The following is an 18,493-nucleotide window of genomic DNA, read 5'->3' on the forward strand; positions in this document are numbered from 1 at the left end:
TTTCTTAGCTTAGAAATAATGCTAACAATAAGCAGAGCAAAGTGCATGCAGGGCAGGAAGTTCTAGAATCCTTCTGACCAAATGATAATCTCGTGCCCTTTTATAAACAAAAGGTATGCTGTTTTATCTTCTTTATCCATTTCCTGGAGGCCATTTCACTTGCCAATCCCTGCACACTTGCTCACCAAATGTGAACGTACTGCAGGACAGATGTGGACCTCAGGAAGATAACATTCCTAGCACACAGGAATTTCTTTTTGACATTTCCTGCTTTGTGTAGCAAGCTGTCATCACCCTAACCATATTAATCGGCTAGATCATTCTTAGTACAACTTACCCATGTTCTGACATAATGGGGATCTGATTTCTCCTGGCAGGTAGAAGGGAACACACAATTACAGCACATGTTATAGATAACTTGCAGTACATAAGTGGGGAAACCTTGGTTCTCCAAATGCTGTTGAACTACAGCTCCCTAACCCTTGGCCATGGGGCTGGGGCTGATAGACGTTGGAGCCCAACAAAATCTGGGGAGTTCCCCACAGCTTCCCCACCCCCATTGTTGTAAATCAGGTATGGGGAACCTTTGGCCCTCCAGATGTTGCTGAACTACAACAAAAAACAGCCCCAGCAAGTATCCAGGGATGATGGGAGTTGCAGTTCAGCAACATCTGGAGGGCCAAAGGTTGTAAATTATATGTCAGGGAAGGGAGAACCCAAAGCAACTGCTGTTTTCAGGAGCAGCAATACATTTATCATGACATTGTGTTCTGGCCAAATACATATTGTTTGGTATTCCCATAATCTGAAGGCAGTTAAGTGCAAGTAGACAAAATTTAAGCAACGCACCATCTGTCTTTATTGGAGTAGACAAGATCAGAGTCTAAACGTCTGCCCATATGGGCACAAGCAGAGTCCAAAAAGCAGATCTGATTTTCCTTCTGGCTTGGGCAGTTAAAACCATTATCATTCACTCCTCCAGGGTGCACTGTGATATTGGCACAATTCAGAAAAGCTACAATTGGGAAGAGATCTGGTCCCCACATAAGATGATGCCAACAACCCTGCCTCATCAGGCTAAGAGTCCATTTAGTCCAGCATACTATTCCCAACAATGGCCAACCAGATGCTTCCAGGAAGCCCACAAGTGGGATATGGTAGCAATAACTTTCCTCCATTGTTTGCTGCCGCCACCATCACCACCACCCCTGCCTAGCAGCTGGTATTCAGAGCTACATGGCCTTTGATCTTCAGGGTTCTATTTAGCTGTCCTCCTTGACAGCTACCAATGCATTTGTCTAACCCCCTTCTAAAGCCACCTAAGCCAAGGGCCACCACCATATCACTGGGCAGTGAATTCCCAAAATTAGTAATTGTGCATTGTGTGAAGAAATGCCGAGTCGTAAGTGGGAGAATACATGTGCTTGGTGAAGAATATGCTCTTCAGGATCAGGACCTCACATCTCAGAGACCTATAGCGGAGTCAGAACTATTAAACATCCCCTGGGTGACAACAAACCTCTGACTTTGCTTTTGCTTTTATTTGGAACTTTTGGAAACCATGCACACTGAACGGCACTTGGCAGATGCTCAGGAATGTTAACTGCTGAGCATGTGTGGGTCTTTTCCTTCACCTGAAAATAATGTCCCTCAGGGAAGTACCGTGAGTTAGTTGGAAGAATGCATACTTTGCGTGCAGAAGGTCCCAGGTTCAATCCCCGGCATCTCCCAACTAAAAGCATCCCAGGTGAAGTGAAAGATCTCAGGCTGATGCTGGAAATCCATTACTGCCAGTCAGGGTAGACAATATTGGAGTCAGCTGACAAATTATTTCACTTGGTATAAGGCTACTTCCTATGGGGATAATCTGTATGGGAATGCAGTGCCAAAGAAGGAAGCAGTCACGCTAGCTTTTAATAGGGCATCAGACGAGCCCAGTGTTTCCTACCTCACTAAATGTTCTCCTTGCAGTTTCTTTTTCTTGCTCCTGTATCAGGCTTGATTTCCTGCTGAGAGGCAATGCCTCGAGAGAAGGCATGAGTTTTTCAGTCCACAGAGCAAGTGATCTGCTTCTTGAGCTTGGTTGCCAAAAAGCCGTGTGCATCATTCAGCTTCCACCCTGAGACAGCAGACAAATTGCATCAGCTGAGTTTGCTCAGCCAGTTGCAATCATTTTGCCATGTGTGGGTGCCAAGCCGGCAAGAGCCAAGCTCTTCAGCGGTGCTTTGTTTCTTGGAACATGGTCTATGCATAGCTGCCAAGTTCTCCCTTTTTTTAAGGGAAATTCCCTTATGCTGAATAGGCTTCCTCGCGAGAAAAGGGAAAACTTGGCAGCTATGGGTCTATGGCAGTAAAAACCTAGCCATTTTTTCTGAATAATTGGCAATAGTCAGTGCATTGCTAGTAAGGAAAACCCTTTTAAAAATGTTATCATTAACCACCATTATCAAATTACACAAATATTCAGAAAGGCGTGTTTTATCTAGTGGGAAGTCTGATCAGAATTAAACTCTCTCTGTGTGTGTGTAAAAGAACAGCTCTTCTGTTGTCTGCAATGGGGTGTCGTGGCTTTTAAAGCCACGTATTAGAGGCATCAAACAGTGTGACCAAAATGCTTCCATCAAGTCCTGCGGCTGGCCAGCACATTGAAGATTTTTGGAAGTCCTAATGTCAACATAATAATCATCCAAAAAAGGCACAGAGCAGGGCCTGTGCCTTTCTGCAGCCTCACCCCTCAGCTGTCTCTACCCATTCTGTAGCACTCTCCTTTTCTTGCATCACCTCATCAGGGCATTGCATGTTGGGTAATGTGATGGCAGGCAGCCCCCAGTCGTGGGAGTTCAGCAACTCCCACTCAGAAAGGCATTTACTGCATCCTCTGCCTTCTGTGCCAGATCCAGCAGCCAATGAGTGAGTAGCAGCAGCAGGCTGTGCAGAGGTGAGACAGGTGAGTGAGCGCTAGTGTGTCATGGCCTGTGCGGGAGGGTCAGGCTTGGGCCAGGGTGGGGCTCTTCTGAGCTCCTGGCCCCCAGCCAGTGCTTGACCTGGCTAATTACTGGCACCACATATGGGCTGTTCCCTTGAGGGCCTGGGGAACTCGTATGTACACACAGTAGTACTCTCCAGAGGTTTGTGGCCATACTTCTAAATATTTCAAAGCATTATGTTCCTCTGTGATTTACACCCCCCCTGTTCTTTTTAACCTACCCTATTCCACCTGATGTGGCCAGTAAAATGGAGGTGGGGAGTGGGTAACAGGACCACTGGAGGAATGGCCAGCAGCTTCATTCCATGTCTTGTAGCACTTAAAGGTACAGACATGATGATCTCCGGACAAGGACCTGGCAGTCTTCCAGGAACCCTACTCTTGGATTTTGCTAGGAACAAAGACCTTCCTTGCCCATCTCTGCAGGCATAATCTTACTTAAAAACCTCTCATGCCTGCAGCCCAAACCTTATTGTGGAGCTTGCCTTTCTAAGCTGTGGAAATTGCTCCCAAAGTTTATCATGTGCCAGAATATCTTGCTGCTCTAGAAAAGGTCAAAGCTTTGCTCCAGTTTCAGTCAGGAGGCAGACGTTTGTCAAGCAAGCCCTAATAATTATTTAGCATTCATATTCACCTACTAAGGATCCCTATGCTGCAAACATGTCTATGAATTAACAAGGCATCTGGCCTCTCTTGCACAATATGGACAGCTTGGATCATGAAGTGTCTGCGGCAAATAAAAAGTACCTTCCATCTGTCTCTCCAAAACAGAGCTCACTATCACCAAAGCAAACAAATCACTCTTCCAAACATGCCCTCTCCCCCTCCTTCCTCTCATGTGTTACTCAAACAAAACCCACACGTGTTCGTAAGGAGCAGTTCATGCTTTTTTACATTTCTTGCAAGAATAGTGTGGACTAGCTGAGTATAGAATATCATAGGGAAATAATCCTTTCTCAACGGCAAAAGAAGTGCGGATGGTAATATCACAAATGTCAACTGTAATGCTGCTACCATCTATACTTTCTGTACACATGGCCTGTCTATAATGAGTAGATCTCCCGTTCCAGTCTCTTGAGACATGATTGCAAAGGTCTACAAAGGCTGCAAACAGAAAATCGTGTTTTCAGAGGGCTGAAGGTAGTTTGAAAGAGGAATTGCTGCTTGCAATGTGCTCTCTCACTCCACTTTTGCCTCTGGTGGACAGGTGATGTGGGTTTTTGTTTTGTTTCATTTACCTGTGAAACTGTGTGAACTGGAAGTAATGGCAAGTCAAAAGAAATGTTATGTATATACCAACCTGGTGCTCTCCAGATGTTTGGGGCTACAGCCTGCACAACCAATGATCAGAGATGATGGGAGGAATGGTCAAAACACCCGGACAGCAGCAGGATGGGGGACTAAATTGCACACCTTCAGAGGGTGTGAAGCCCCATCCAGAACAGGCAAAGCCCCCAACTCTTGGACCTAGGAACCACTCGCCCACAGTGCCTCTGCCTTCTTAGCAGGATCCAGTTTCTGCCTCTCAACCCTCATGCAGACACCTGCCCCCCGGCACTGCATGTTCACTTTGCGAATGGCCTCTCCTGACTCAGATTTAATGGAGAAATAGAGCTGAAGGCTACTCCCAATGGTTTCATTAGACTCTGTGGCTATGAAGATTCCTCTCATTCTCCTCTCCATCCATGCGGAATGCACAACCGCTTAACTGAAGAGAAGAAGAAAAGGCAAGCGGAAGGGAACAGTCTCTCCATATGGCTATCTGGGCTCTAGACTGGGAATGGGAAACTGGGTTCTTCCAGAGGGTGCTAGATTTCTGCTCCCACCATCTCTGACCATTGGCCCTACTGGCTAGAAATGGTGGATGGAGACCAGCAGTGTCTGGAGGGCCACTAGACCCCCACCTCTAGATTTCAATGATATCATCTACACCAACATATGTAATGTCAGTTGGTAGAACATGAAACTCTTAATCTCAGAGCCATGGGTTTGAGCCCCACATTGCGCAAAAGATTCCTGCATTGCAGGGGGTTGGACTAGATTACCCTTGTGGTCCCTTCCAACTCTACAATTCTATGATTATATGTCCCTTCAGGCTTCCTAGAGTGCCTTCTGATAGTTGGGTATGACCTTTAGATTATTAACCATGCTGAGCCATCAAGAGAGGACAGCCTGTGTACGGTGTGTGTGTGTGTGTGTGTGTGTGTGTGTGTGTGTGTGTGTGTGTGTAACCTACTGAATTAAAAATATACAGTAGTTATTAGTGTAAACCTAAGTTAGGTTTGTGGCATGTTGTTCTGTGGGATTCTCATGCTTAATGAAATAAAACATCAGGGATATTTTTTACCCTGCAGCTGGCAGTGAAAGCAGAGAATAAATGTAGCAGGAGGGTGAACTAATTTAAAAGAACTATCCGTTTTAGAGAAAGTCTCCACACACTTTGAAAATGTTTGGGCACTTTTGGAGCTTGAAATGGACAACTGAAATTGAAGGTTAGTAACACACCTGTTATTACTGAGCTGTGTTGTTTTAATATGTTAATGTGTGTAATTGCCTGTCCTTATTGATTGATTGCATTGAGGTGGTGTGTTTTAGTTTAATTATGTTGCTTTATATATTGTTGTTACTTTGTTTTTGTGAGCTGCATTGTAAGGAAAGGTGTTGTTTTTTAAGGCCAGGTATAAGTTAATTATTTAACCAACATTCAATTTTTAATTCGTTATTTAATCAATATTTCTCAATAAATAAATTAACCTGGCTGTTCTTAACAAAAGAGGACTGTATCCACAGCTGTCCATGCTTGAGTAATGGGCTTCTGCTTGCACAATGTGACTTCACCACCCTCTCCTCCCCTCTGCAGCCCTCCCTCCCTGACTTGGGGGGGGGAAGCACACAGGCAGCATCACCACAAGGTCCTGACTAGGAAGTCCTAGTCTGGGGCACCAGACCATCCAAGGGCCCCGACACTTCCTAAAATTGTTCTATGGCAATGGGATGTGTCACTGTATCACTGAAGTCCTTCTAGAAAGCTTCTAGTAGCAGAGTGGTCATAGAGGGATTGGCACTGCAGGCCAAGCCCCTTCTCTTAAAAGAAACAGAACACCTTGTCTGCCTTGTAAATTGAAAGTGAGTGGCAGGCTGACAGACAGTGGGGAAGACACCCTTCCCCTTTCCTAACTTTTCTTCACAACTTTTTGTAGGGGTGGTTGGGGGTGCTGGAAGCAGCCGGCAATACAAACAAATGAAATAAACCACAAAGCAAATATAATAAGCAAATCATGAAATGATAGTAAAGCACATCAAAGCAATATATTGGCAGGCAAAATTGCAATGAAAGCGGCTAAAAATGTACAGTCTCCATCTTGCACCAGAAGTGCATCAAAAGGAGCTTTTGGTGAACAGCATGAGTGGAGTTCTGCAACAGAGACGGTTCCCTCCTCGTTCAATACCTCACCCCAGAAAGCAAGGGATGCCCAGAGGGAGACCTCCTTAAGTGCACAGGTAGGTTGATGCGAGAGTGGATTCTCCTTCAGGTACCCAAGTCCCAAGCTATGTTAAGCATAAAAGCTGAGCATGAGGATATTGAATAGCAACTAAAAATGGGCTATAACCTAATGAAGATCTTTCAGCACCACCCAAGCATGCCCTGGATGCCTGCTTCCAGTAAGCAACTATGTTTTGAACAAACTGCAGCTTCCAAAAAGGATAATGCTGCTATAAATGTATGGTGCAGATGTTGCCTCTGTCTCTTTGATGACCCCCTAAGCCCACTCACAGAGTGCTGCAGAGACACCTGGGAGCCATCACACAGGAGCTGCTTAAAAACCTGTCATTCGGTGCTCCTAACTATGTGGGGGAGAGGAGGATACCTGCAATTGCTGAGCATGCATCTAAGCCCAAAGCTCCTATCCCTGCAGCTTTTAAGAAAGCAGATGGGTGGTTACACTGGGGTTAACTTTGATTACAGGCCCTAAATAGTTAAGAACCTAAGTGTCCGAACCCATCCCTACAAAGTCACAGGTATTAGGAATTGATGGTTTGGAACTAGAGCTCGAGTTTTGATTTGGGTATGTGTGGATTCTGCTAGTCACTGACACCTGGCTGCTGCTCCCTCATGTTCCTGCAAAATATCAACATATCTGGAAGAAATATGTCTTTTTTCAAACCTTTCACACCTTGCATACATAGAAAACAACTTCCACCAGGGTCTGGGTCTTATTTGTTGGAGGGGAGAGGAAACCACATAAAGCAGCCTAGTCAAACCCACCCAAACTGCCAATGCTGATAGATTAAAATTAATATATAGTCAGGTTTCTCTCTCCACCCTCTCTAAACCACCAGGAAATTAATCAAGGGCAAAGTGATTATGGTTTACAAACTGGGGGGGGGGAGTTGATTCAGCTCCACCATGCACATTGAAACCTGGTGTGAAAGTCAATACTTTAAAGGGATTTAGTCATATGTGGAGAGCAAATCCTTAACTTAGTTTTGAAATGGCATCTTTTTGTTCATCTCAAATGCATCCAGCAATAACACCTGCCTGCATTTATATCTTCCCCGATGAAGAGGGACTGCTTGTCCGAAATAACCTCCTCCCCACCCTGATGATCTCCCCCATGTCCTCATTCCACCTCAAGCTGAGAAGGGCAGAAGGGTCTCCTTTCTAGAACTTCATGAGCCATTTTTAGCCTTCGGGGAGTTGCCCTTTGGGAAATCTGTTTTTCTGACCCCAATCCCGCACCCAGAGAAATCAATGCTGGCTTTGTTACTGGCATGAGCTGAAGCAGAATCGGGCTCTGATGCACAAGGAAAAACCTTTCAAGCATGAAAGCTAATTTAAAAGGAACCGTCCTCCCTGCATTCAGAGAGTGAGCAAGCAAGAGAGAGAGAGGGAATCATGACGGATTTCAGTGTATTTTAACTGAGTTATTGTCCAGTGGGAATTGAGCTAAGACCACAAACATTATTTCACTTTCCTGCAAGCCTTCTGTGATGAATTTGAGTTTCAAAGCAGAAAGCTGGGAGGTTTCTGCTTTTAATAATAAGTGATCACCCTTCAGATGCAAACGCGTTAATATTGCGGCATGTGCCTCTTCAAACAAAGATTCTTTATTATAATAAACAAACACCTGAATTGTAAATCCATTGCAGCCTTACAGAAGATAACACCAAATGCAACTAGAATTTTCCACTGGGGTTCTGCTAAGAATATTTTGTTTAATTGATTTTCTTTTTTCTTTTTAAATCTATTATGTTGCTCCAGGCCTGGTTATCGATTGGCAATGCTGTGGAGGTAATGAAGGAGCCTTGAAATCAATAAGGCAAAAGTATATCTCAAACTGTATCTGCTTCACCAGCACATCAAGGATGCGGCCACTCAAATTCCCTAGACAGGGCCTGTAGTACAAACCACCTCTCCTCTGACTGCTGAGATTTATTTCTATTGGCATAAACATAACTAATGAAACCCCAATGACTCTTGGTCCTGCGGACACCAATAATATATTGCATCACGGGGTGACAAAATGAGCAAGGGCACAATCTGCAAAAAAAAAAGTAAATAAAATGAATTAAATCCTTGGGCACTTGCGAGAGGACAGGTTCATTTGTATGTTAGTATGATCAGCATTCAGCTCCACCTCAGACTTGTTCCAGATATTTTCCCTTATTCAGATTCTATGCTGGCTCTTATCATGACATTTATAATTCTAGAAAAGGCTGGTTTGCCCTCTCTCTCCCTTTCTACTAACAAAATACAGCCAATAGCAATCAACAACTGATAAATATGTTTTGTGCTAAGCATGTTATCTTATCCAGTTTGCAATAATACTGCCCTAGATAAACCCCCTGGATTAGCTGAAGCCTCTCTTCTAAAGAAGTGACCTCATTAAAGTTCAGAAGACCATCGACTGTCATGAGAATCGCTGAACTGCTACAAAAATACTAATACACAGCACTTCCTTACTTTCCCAAGGCTAAGATTTTTCCTTTTCTCCTTGCATTCCAGACTTAAAAGCGTGTGGCAGCTGAAGAAGTGAAATTGGTAAAAGGATCCACCTTTTAGTATAGGATCATGTGGCAGCAGTCCCATGGACACTTATCTGGAAGAAAGTAAGCTGGGCTGACTTTTAGGGAGGCATGCGTAGAATTGCACTGTGTGTCTATAGTTAATGAGTTTGCTACATTCAGACATACTTTCTGTAACACCAGCTTCATTTGGGAGACACATAGTATATAGAACTATGTGAAAATTAAGACGGGCGCAACAATGTTTATTGCATTGTGAATTTCAGTGGACGTTTTTTTGGGGGGGTTTCCCTTTCTCTTTTTTTGTGCTTTTTCTTTAATAAATGCAAATTTTAAAACATAATTAAAAAATGATTTACTCCATAATGTCAACCACTGCCATGTAGCTGTGGCATTATGAGCTTAAAGAACCTTCTGCAGATGATGAGGGGCTAGGTGAGGTGTGGTAAAACAAGAACAGAGGTCCTGTCTGCAGGTGGCCTACCTGTTTGGGTGTGTGTGTGTGTTCAGTCTGTTGCAGATGGGGCTGCACCCCCCCCCCCTAATCAGAGTAAGCTAGGGGAGGCTGGCAAGGAAAAGCAGTAGCATGTGCCTGGCCTCCTGCCACTGGCATCGCTGTGCAGATGCCAATTTGGCATTCTTGCCAGTGTGCCTTCACAGTACCAACCTCCCTGCCACCTTGCCCCTCTCTGTCCTGGTAAGCTCCAGTGATGCTGGCACAGGAGAGCCAGGTGCGCATTGGCACTTCTTGCTGGCTGCTCCTGGGTGTGGGTAACTATTTTGGTCCAAGGGCTGCATTTACCTTCCAGGGGCTTCATGCAGTCTGTGTGGCCACCCCATATTATCTTGTGCAGGCACACGCACCACACAGGACGGACACACACACAGCCCCCCCTCCTCAGCTGATCCATGCAGCTCACCTGAGAAAGAGGTCAATCAAATGACTTGATATGATGTGTTGGGAAGGGGGTGGTGTCCAGCTAACATGTTTCACCAGCCTAATGATTTCTGCTTGCGCAACAAAACTCCACCCCCACCCGCTCCTTTCCCTGCACACATGGGTACCACATTTCTTTCTGCATTTCCAATTTTCCAAAGAGATATTCTGTGGGGAAAGATAAACTATGCAAGGAGAGTAGTGTGCCAAACCAGCACGTGAAGCCAAAGGCCACACTTTGGCCAGTAAACGTGGGCTTATTGTCATCTATGCAATGTTTCAGGGTGCATGTATTTTCTGCTAGGCTCATCCGATGCCAGGTCTGACCCTGATGCCTCCCCTCCCACCTGCCTTGCAGGATGCACATTAAAGACCAGATTGCTGCAGCAGCATCTGGCTGGTTGTTTAGCCGGGGAACATCTTGTTGGTCCAGTCTACCAACACAATTGACCAACACAATTGCTATCAATCAGGACAAGCACCAAAGGGGAGAGCCTCTCAGTTCGGATAAAACGGAGATGCTTCCAGCTATGAAATTAATCTGATTATTTTGGAAGTGCCTAGATCTAATCTGCATCTCCAAAGTTTAAAAAATATGGTAATGCAATTAGTAGCTTTGGCTGCCTAATGAAAGCCACTTAAAACCCCACAAAAATACCATTAAAAGAGAAAGCTGAAGAGCCTCTTCAAACTTTCCAAAAATGTGAAGTACATTCTTATTCAGAAGATGCCAATCTAGTCTCTTTTCCTTCTAGGGTCCAAGATTAATTAGGACCTTGTTTAGTGCATGAATGAGGAAACAAATGAACTCTTGCATCGCACACTACTGGAACCAATTTTTCAATCTCCCCCACCCGCTTTACAATTACATTCATATCATGGAACTCTTCATTAGACTTTTCTGTCACATGGCTGTATTAAGTCAAGCAACTATAACAGCTGCTTGCCACTCTCCCAGATTGAAGATTATGCACAAATAAATGCAGAGGATGGATTTTAATGCAATAACAAAAGTCATTAAAATATTATTCAGTTTCAAAAATAAAACGGATCGCCATATTTACACTCTCCTGCCTCCCCCTCTCCTGCTGCAAAGGCAAGCAGTTGTTTTTCATGTGCAGAAGCATTTTAACACTGGATGCAGACAGTGCACAGTTGCATTGCTAAAAATAAACCCTTTGGATGCCTGGTTGGTAGTGAAGATTAACATCATAGTGCAGGGGTCCCCAAACTTACCTCACCGAGGGCCGGTGCCGCCAGCGCCGATCGTGCTGTGGGCCGGAGCGTGCGGGAGCGCGTGCCCATACATATGTGCACCCGTGAATTCCGGCGCACTTCCGGGTCGCCAGGACACCGGAAATAGCTTGTGCACATGTGCATGGGCCTCCTCCAGCCCAGAAGCGCACCGGAAATGATGCTTGCACATGCGCACAAGCTATTTCCCAAGCTCCGACGACCCGGAAGTGGGCAGCCGCGCTGCGCTGCGTCCTTAAGAGTGGGCGGCGGCAGCGGGGGTTGCCAGGGGCCGCATAAAAGAGCCTTGTGGGCCGCATCCTGCCCCCGGGCCTTAGTTTGGGGAAGCCTGTCATAGTGGAACTCTGCCACAGGAAATAGTTTTCACTAATAATATAAAGATATTAAAGCAAAGTTATGGAAAATGGACCTGTGAGTGGTTATTAATAAAGACGATTGCATCGTGTGTCCCAACACATGAAATCACTGGAAGCTAAGAATAAACAGCATGAATGGGATAGGGTTCGATCCAGGCTAAGTGAACTCAACTTAGGTCCCATTGACATCCATGGGATGAGTTAATAATTTTTGTAAAATATAAGATCACTGTCAATTAAAAGTAGAGTCAGAAACCGGGTCTTTAAGGCCAGTTTAAAAACAGTTAAGTAAGGCAGTGTTTCTCAACCAGTGTGCCTCCAGATGTTTTGGGACTACAACTCCCATCATTCCTGACCACTGGTCTTGCTAGCTAGGGATGATGGGAGTTGTAGTCCCAAAACATCTGGAGGCACACTGGTTGAGAAACACTGAAGTAAGGAGCCAGTCTTACCTCACATGGAAAGGTGCTGCTCCATAGAGATGGAGCCAGCACCAAAAAAGACCTGTTTTCTTATGTCTGAAAACCTGATAGATTTTACTGGAAAGCACATGGACAGGGCCTCGGTAGCAAATCATGTTATCAGTTTCCATGGATTGGATTGTTCAATTTTTTCTGTGGGGAGTTGGTAAAGAGGGCTATTACACGTTATTCAGAGGTAGGTGCATTTAGAATTAAAAGTATCCCTTTCTTTTGCCAAATACAGTGGTACCTCGGTTTAAGTACACAGTTGGTTCCAGAAGTCTGTACTTAACCTGAAGCGTACTTAACCTGAAGCGAACTTTCCCATTGAAAGTAATGGAAAGTGGATTAATCCATTCCAGACGGGTCCGCGAAGTACTTAAACTGAAAGTACTCAAACCAAAGCGTACTTAATCCGAGGTATGACTGTACAAGAAAGCCAAATATGCAAGGCTATGAAAGCTCAGCTCTTATTTCTTGCATTTGTGATAGTGTATGATGGGAAATGGGGCACACATAACACAGACTGACAGATCTACTTGTTCTTTTCTGTTAGTATCAATTTACGATTATCCAGGTCTCTACTAGACTTAGCTTATCATGTTTTCTCTAAGTGGAATGATAAAGGTATAATTTCCATAACTGATGTGTTCAGTCCTGTTTTATGTCCATTGAGCAATTGCATATTAGATCTCTGGGCGCCAAGGTTCACCTGCATGGAGACATTTTCTTTAAAAAACAACAACACCAATTATGCAATTTCTAGACCATGTTTTGTAGCTTTATTTCTTTTGCATTGTTACTCAGCTCCACCAGACTCAGCTGGGCTTACTTCTGAGTAATCATGTATAGGACTGCATTGTAGGTAGGGTTGCCAGACTCAATAGAGGACAGGACTTTTGTGCCTTAATTGCCCTGCTCTTTTTTGAGTCTGGAAACCTTAAAGAGAAAGCAGCAGACCCTTTGCTTGGAAATTAAACAAAGGGTCTGCTGGTTTCTCTTTAAGGTTTCCAGACTCAAAAGAGAGCAGGGCAATTAAAGGCACAGAAGTCCTGTCCTCTATTGAATCTGGCAACCCTAATTGTAGGCAAAATACTACTTGGTGGTCTAGATAATGATTCAAGAAGCCAAGATTCAATCCACTCTCCATATTGTAAATATGTATAAAGTAATGTGGATTATTATTGTATGTTGCATTTTGTATTGTGGTTCTGCTTCTGCCATTGATGCTGAATTTTTATGTTAAGCCCCCACCCTGGGCTCTCATGAGAGTAGTGGGGTGGATGGGTTGCAAGAAACAATAAATGTACATTATAATAAATAATAAAAAAGGAAAAGTCTATGTTTAATTACATAACATAGCAGAAAGTCAGTAAAACAACATTCTAATTTGGAGCACCAATACAGAAATATTAAGTGATGGACTTGTACATCGCCTGGGACATTTTTATTTATTGTTTTTGAGTGAATAGCTTTTGAATTTTCTAAAATATAAACAAATAAATAGCAAGGTAGTTAATAAATACAAGTTATACAGACTATCCATACTCATACTGCCTGGGTTATAAGCTTAAACAGTTCTTACTATACACAGAGAAAGAGAAAGATAAAAAGAAAGAGAGTTTGCATTGTATGGCTAGGGAACCAGGCATATTGTAGTGGAGGCCTGAATGTGCTGAAGGAGAGCACAAATACTAATCATTTACCAGGTTGTGGTTGTGGTCTAACCTTCACCCCCTTCTGGAAAAATAAAACCAGGACCTAGGCAATGTGAACAATTATCATCTCATATCATTGTGCGAAAGGCAATGAAAAGCAAACTTTTTGAGTTTCTGGTCCATGGTCTCTCCTGGCTTCACCTCCTTGCCAAGGACACAAAGGTACACATCCTCTTGTTTTCTATTTGCTACTTTCAAATACTAGCTTTTATCCAGGAGTTTGCTTGTTGTTGCAGCTGCTGTATGTTGTAGTTGATTTGTACTTGAACTGTAATGTTATTGCTCCTTTTCGTACACCCAATTTATATGGCTTCTTTTAGAAAAGGAGGAGGAGGAGGAGGAAGAAACCTGGTCCTCATTCCAGAAAGCCAACCCTGAAGTTTTCCTTACCTCTCCTGTTTTATGAGCATCACATGTAACATTAAAAAGAAGAAGCAGCAGCAAGGAGGCCTTGTATAAAGCCTTGGCTACAATAGGAATTTTTGCCTCCCTAACATTTCTTGCCAGGTAAAGCTAAAAGGTGTAATCATCTGTGTAATCTCGCTTGGAGTGTTGGCTTCCCCGATTCATAAATATGCACAGATTTATGAGCATAAAAGGTGTGTAGCATGAGGTTTCCAGAGAAAAGTGTCACGGTTACAGCTTTCTCCTCTCAGCGCTTGGTTTTTATTTTTAAAGGAAGATAAGGAGGTTCAAGGAAGGGGGGGATGTGACACGATGAAAATGATCCTTTTAAGAGAGATTCGCTTTAATTATAGACTTTTGTAATTTTCTGTAGTTCCACAATCCCATTATTAAATTACAACAGTAACTCATCTAATGGGTTTTTACTGTAAAAGCATCAATTTTGCTTTATTGTCTCCCACTGCTGCTTGTGTAAAATAAAATAAAAATAACAGAAGAGTTTAAAAAAAGAGAAAAGCTTCCCCCTCCCTGCTTGCAGCAGAGGGGGGCTGGCAAATCTCCTTTCTATTAATAGGCCTCCCCACCCCACCCCACTTCCCTAAGCAAAGTGGATGGTGTAAGAATGGAATACAAACAATAAACTAGATCCAGGTATATTTGATTGGGTCTGTAGGGAGTGATAGGCCAGGGCTGATGATTGGGCAGGTAAGGGCAGCTAATTTTCTTCTGACTCCACTGATGAGTGCCCTACCAAGCCAGCAGGGAAATAGTGGCTGCCTCAGAAGTTGGTTTCCTGCTGTAGAAGAAAACGGCAAATGTCTACTAGCCTAGTTTTATTCTAAAGGTCCTTAATGCAAGACCAGCTAGTGCTGAATCTAATTTTGCACTAACAAGTTCACTTCTCTAGGCGGCTCATGTGCTGCTGTTCTTGCAGAAACAATTCCTCCTGCTTTTCTTTCTGTTCTTCAAGTTGCCTATTCTGAACACGGAAGAGCTATCCTACATACCCTACATAAACAGTGAGATACACAGAAAAAAGAGGGGGGGCGTTTTAGGAACAGGAAAGTACAAACCAGATCTTGAATATTTTCGGGCGAAATTGTGGAGAAAGTCTAGCATTCTTTGTCAATATTATTTTTTTTATCATTTATGAATTTAATGAGGACATTGGAATTCAATTTAAACTGGGCAGGTTTTGTCATTCAGATTGGAGCACCGCAGAAGTGCTGGTGCATGAAGGTTACACAGATTGAGTGGTGCAGAAGCGTGCAAATGAAGGGGAGCACAGCTCTGGGAGATTTTTCACAGCAGGAGTGATGGACATCACCTTTTGGAGAACAAGGGAAACTGGCGTCTCCTCCTTCCCTTTGGCAAGTGAGGTGATAAAGAGGCTTTCAAGTTTGTCACAGATCATTGGACCAGAGGAAACTAGAGAATGAGGAAAATAATCAAGCAAGGGTTGGGAACTCGCCCCCACCTTTTCCTTTGATGGGACTCTTACTTCACGCTAGCAGGGTCAGAAACAAGCACCACTGAGTTCCATGGACCTTCCTTCCAGGAAACTACATAGCATGGAAGTTAAGCTGATCCTAATAAATTGCGTACTATACAACATGCCACTGTTCTGCTCTTCTATCTCCCTCCCTGTGTGTGAATGGATCAAAGCAGATGTCTACATATTTGGAATCTCATTGGAGTATGCCTATGGGGGCTGTCTTCAAAATTTACCACTATGCCGCTGAATGAATTAGATACACTGGAAAACCAAGTGGATTCTACTGTAAATCCTATTTAGTTTCCAGACTGTAGCTCATAAACGACCAGCTCATATCTCCTTCCTGCAGAGGTATGCCACTAAGGGCTAAGGCTCTATCAGAGCAAACAGGGAAATTCAAGTTTTCCCTGGATTGTCATCATAGCTGCCAACTTTTCCCTTTTCCCGCGAGGAAGCCTATTCAGCATAAGGGAAAATCCCTTTAAAAAAGGGATAACTTGGCAGCTATGATTGTCATTTGTTCCAATCTATCGCTATAGAGTGAGCTTTCCCTTGGAATGGAGCGGAGCAAGCACAAAACTGCTCAGACCTGTGCTTTCTAGGCACAGCAGAAACGGAAGTGTGGAAGAGTCCTAACTGCCTCGCCTGTGCTACTTGTGGCAACTGTCGCACATGATTTAGATAAAGAAGTATCAAAATGGGTGTGTATACAGTCCTTATTCCCACCATGAGAGGGTAGGAGGCCTAGCCTACCAGAAAATTCTCCTTGTACTGGCAATGTCAAGGTGTCGCCGTGATAATCAGAGATAGTGTTAGAGTCAACATCGTGAATGTGGGGTTTTAAGAAAGCCTCTCTCAGCAAGACTTCTGTACCATCTCTGAGCAATACAATATTAGCTGTTGACACTGTCAGCCCCTGCTAGTCATGTTGCATCTCCATCTCGCAGTGTGCCAAGTGTTTGCTGTGAGAATGAATAGCAAGAGCCCTTGAAATTTTGACTTTTCAGTGTGGCCTTCATTTATGGGAGTTTAGAACACTTTCAAGCAGAGAATGCTAACTAGCATTGAATTTGAGAAGGAGGCATTGCAGCATACAGTATGCACAACATGTTCTAGAATCAATAGAGATGGAGTGTTTCTTTCTTCTACTACAGGCACCCCATCTGCACTTCCTGGAAAAGACTGGAGACATTTTTATTCTGGCTTTCCCAGCTAGATAAACAGGTATTTTCCATGAGTTGTTAGAGTTTTAGCTTTGTTTTAAATGTATTTGATGTTTTGTGTTTTTAACTGTTTTTAATAATCTTAAAATTGCCTCGAGACAGTTGTTTAGAAAGTGATTAATAAATCAATGCTGCTGATGAGAATCATAACACATTGTCCACACACAGTCTAGAGCTATTGCGTATCTTTTGGCCTTGAAAAATGCTTCTTGAGAAACTGATTTAGAGAATTTCTGCCGGGTGTATGAGTGTGAGGAAGGCTGCTTTTTCACATGAGGCAAAATGAGTATTATCAAATGTAAAAAATCATAGGGACTAAGAATGTGCACATTAACATTACAAATACCTTTCACTGGCATTTTTGTCTGCAGTTATTAATTCTATATGTGTTTCTATTAATGTAAGTGATATTCTATTACGGTATATTTATATATCCTGCCTTTTGACCATCAAACCCAGGATGAGTTCCAGAGTATTTCTCCAACTACTGGTCTCTCCCCTGAATGGGGAGTAGCATTGCCTTTCATCATAGAGCTTCAGAACAGGAACTTGCTTCGCATGTGATAACTTTGACAAATCCACTTTTACTGGGAAGAAAGCTGGTGTAATTTATTTAGCCATGTAAATCACCCTGGAATCAATTTTGATGAAGTGGAGTACAAAAAAACCCCACTTAATAAAAACAAAACCAATAATAGCAAAGGCTGAGAAAACTGCAAGTTTCCTAATACAGGCTTTCACATTGAAACTTTTAAAGCTGCCCTCCACATACTATTAGACTACAACTTCCAATGTACCTAACCACTGGGGCTGGGGCTAAAGGGAGTTACAGTCAAACAACATCTGGAGGACACCATGTTAGGGTTGCCATATTTCAAAAAGTAAAAACTGGGGCGCCCCTATTGAGCTTTCTTCTTTTTTTCTTTTTTTACAAAAACACAACCCCCCCAAAAAATTTCAATTGACTTTCCTAAGATCCAGGAAAAAGTGCCGCCTTTCAACCCCCCCCCCCAACTTCAATTCCGCCTTTGAAATCCCAGTAATGTCCGGATGTATGGCAGCCCTACACCATGTTGACTACTTCTGGGCCCTTGTTATCTGGACTGATGTGTATACTGCCAAAAGAGAGTTGGGGGAAACCTACCATATGGCTTGCCAGAACTGCCCAGAGGGAAGGGGGCAGGAAAAGAATATAGATGACATGGAACATAGCTTACTTCTCAACCTTAATTTTACCGAAGCAGAAATTGTAGCTGTAAATGAGGCAATAGAACAAAGCTCTTCCATTCAGTCCTAGCTTATGACTAAACTGTGCTAGCAATAGGGAGGCTAACAGACCAGGAAGAAAACAAGCATGTCCCTTCCATCCATGTTTTCCTCCAGGTTTCCTGAAGACACCCCTTTGGTTCTAGTTTGCAAAAGAGAATGTACCAGGGAAACGGGATGGGTATTGCAGCATCTCAGCCTTGCTGATGAGTGAAAATAACCTGGAAGGAAGTGATGAGAAACACATCCCCACACATCTGACCTTTCAGTGGAAAGCGGTATGTTGGTAGCAAGCCAGGACAGGTGAACCATAATGATTTTATCTGTCCTTGAATTCTCCTCAGAGGCAGCCCTTCTCCCTTTGC

The 18,493-nt window shown here is 43.4% G+C and overlaps 1 protein-coding gene and 1 long non-coding RNA gene across 9 annotated transcripts in view; one reads left to right on the forward strand and one right to left on the reverse strand.

Annotated features, from left to right (window-relative positions):
• The window catches only part of LOC118079881 (uncharacterized), a 38,836-nt gene extending 20,430 nt beyond the window's left edge, over nt 1-18,406 (forward strand). Inside the window, exons 2-7 of the long non-coding RNA XR_015948047.1 lie at nt 5,341-5,478; nt 8,250-8,279; nt 8,994-9,097; nt 14,060-14,246; nt 16,794-16,863; nt 18,246-18,406. This is a non-coding gene — a long non-coding RNA (uncharacterized LOC118079881). The remainder of the gene's footprint in view (nt 1-5,340; nt 5,479-8,249; nt 8,280-8,993; nt 9,098-14,059; nt 14,247-16,793; nt 16,864-18,245) is intronic.
• The window catches only part of TNRC6C (trinucleotide repeat containing adaptor 6C), a 416,076-nt gene that overhangs the window by 134,131 nt on the left and 263,452 nt on the right, over nt 1-18,493 (reverse strand). The gene's annotated exons all lie outside the window — the stretch shown is intronic.

Source organism: Zootoca vivipara, chromosome 2 (assembly GCF_965207765.1).
Source record: "Zootoca vivipara chromosome 2, rZooViv2.hap1.1, whole genome shotgun sequence".
Taxonomy (NCBI): domain Eukaryota; kingdom Metazoa; phylum Chordata; class Lepidosauria; order Squamata; family Lacertidae; genus Zootoca; species Zootoca vivipara.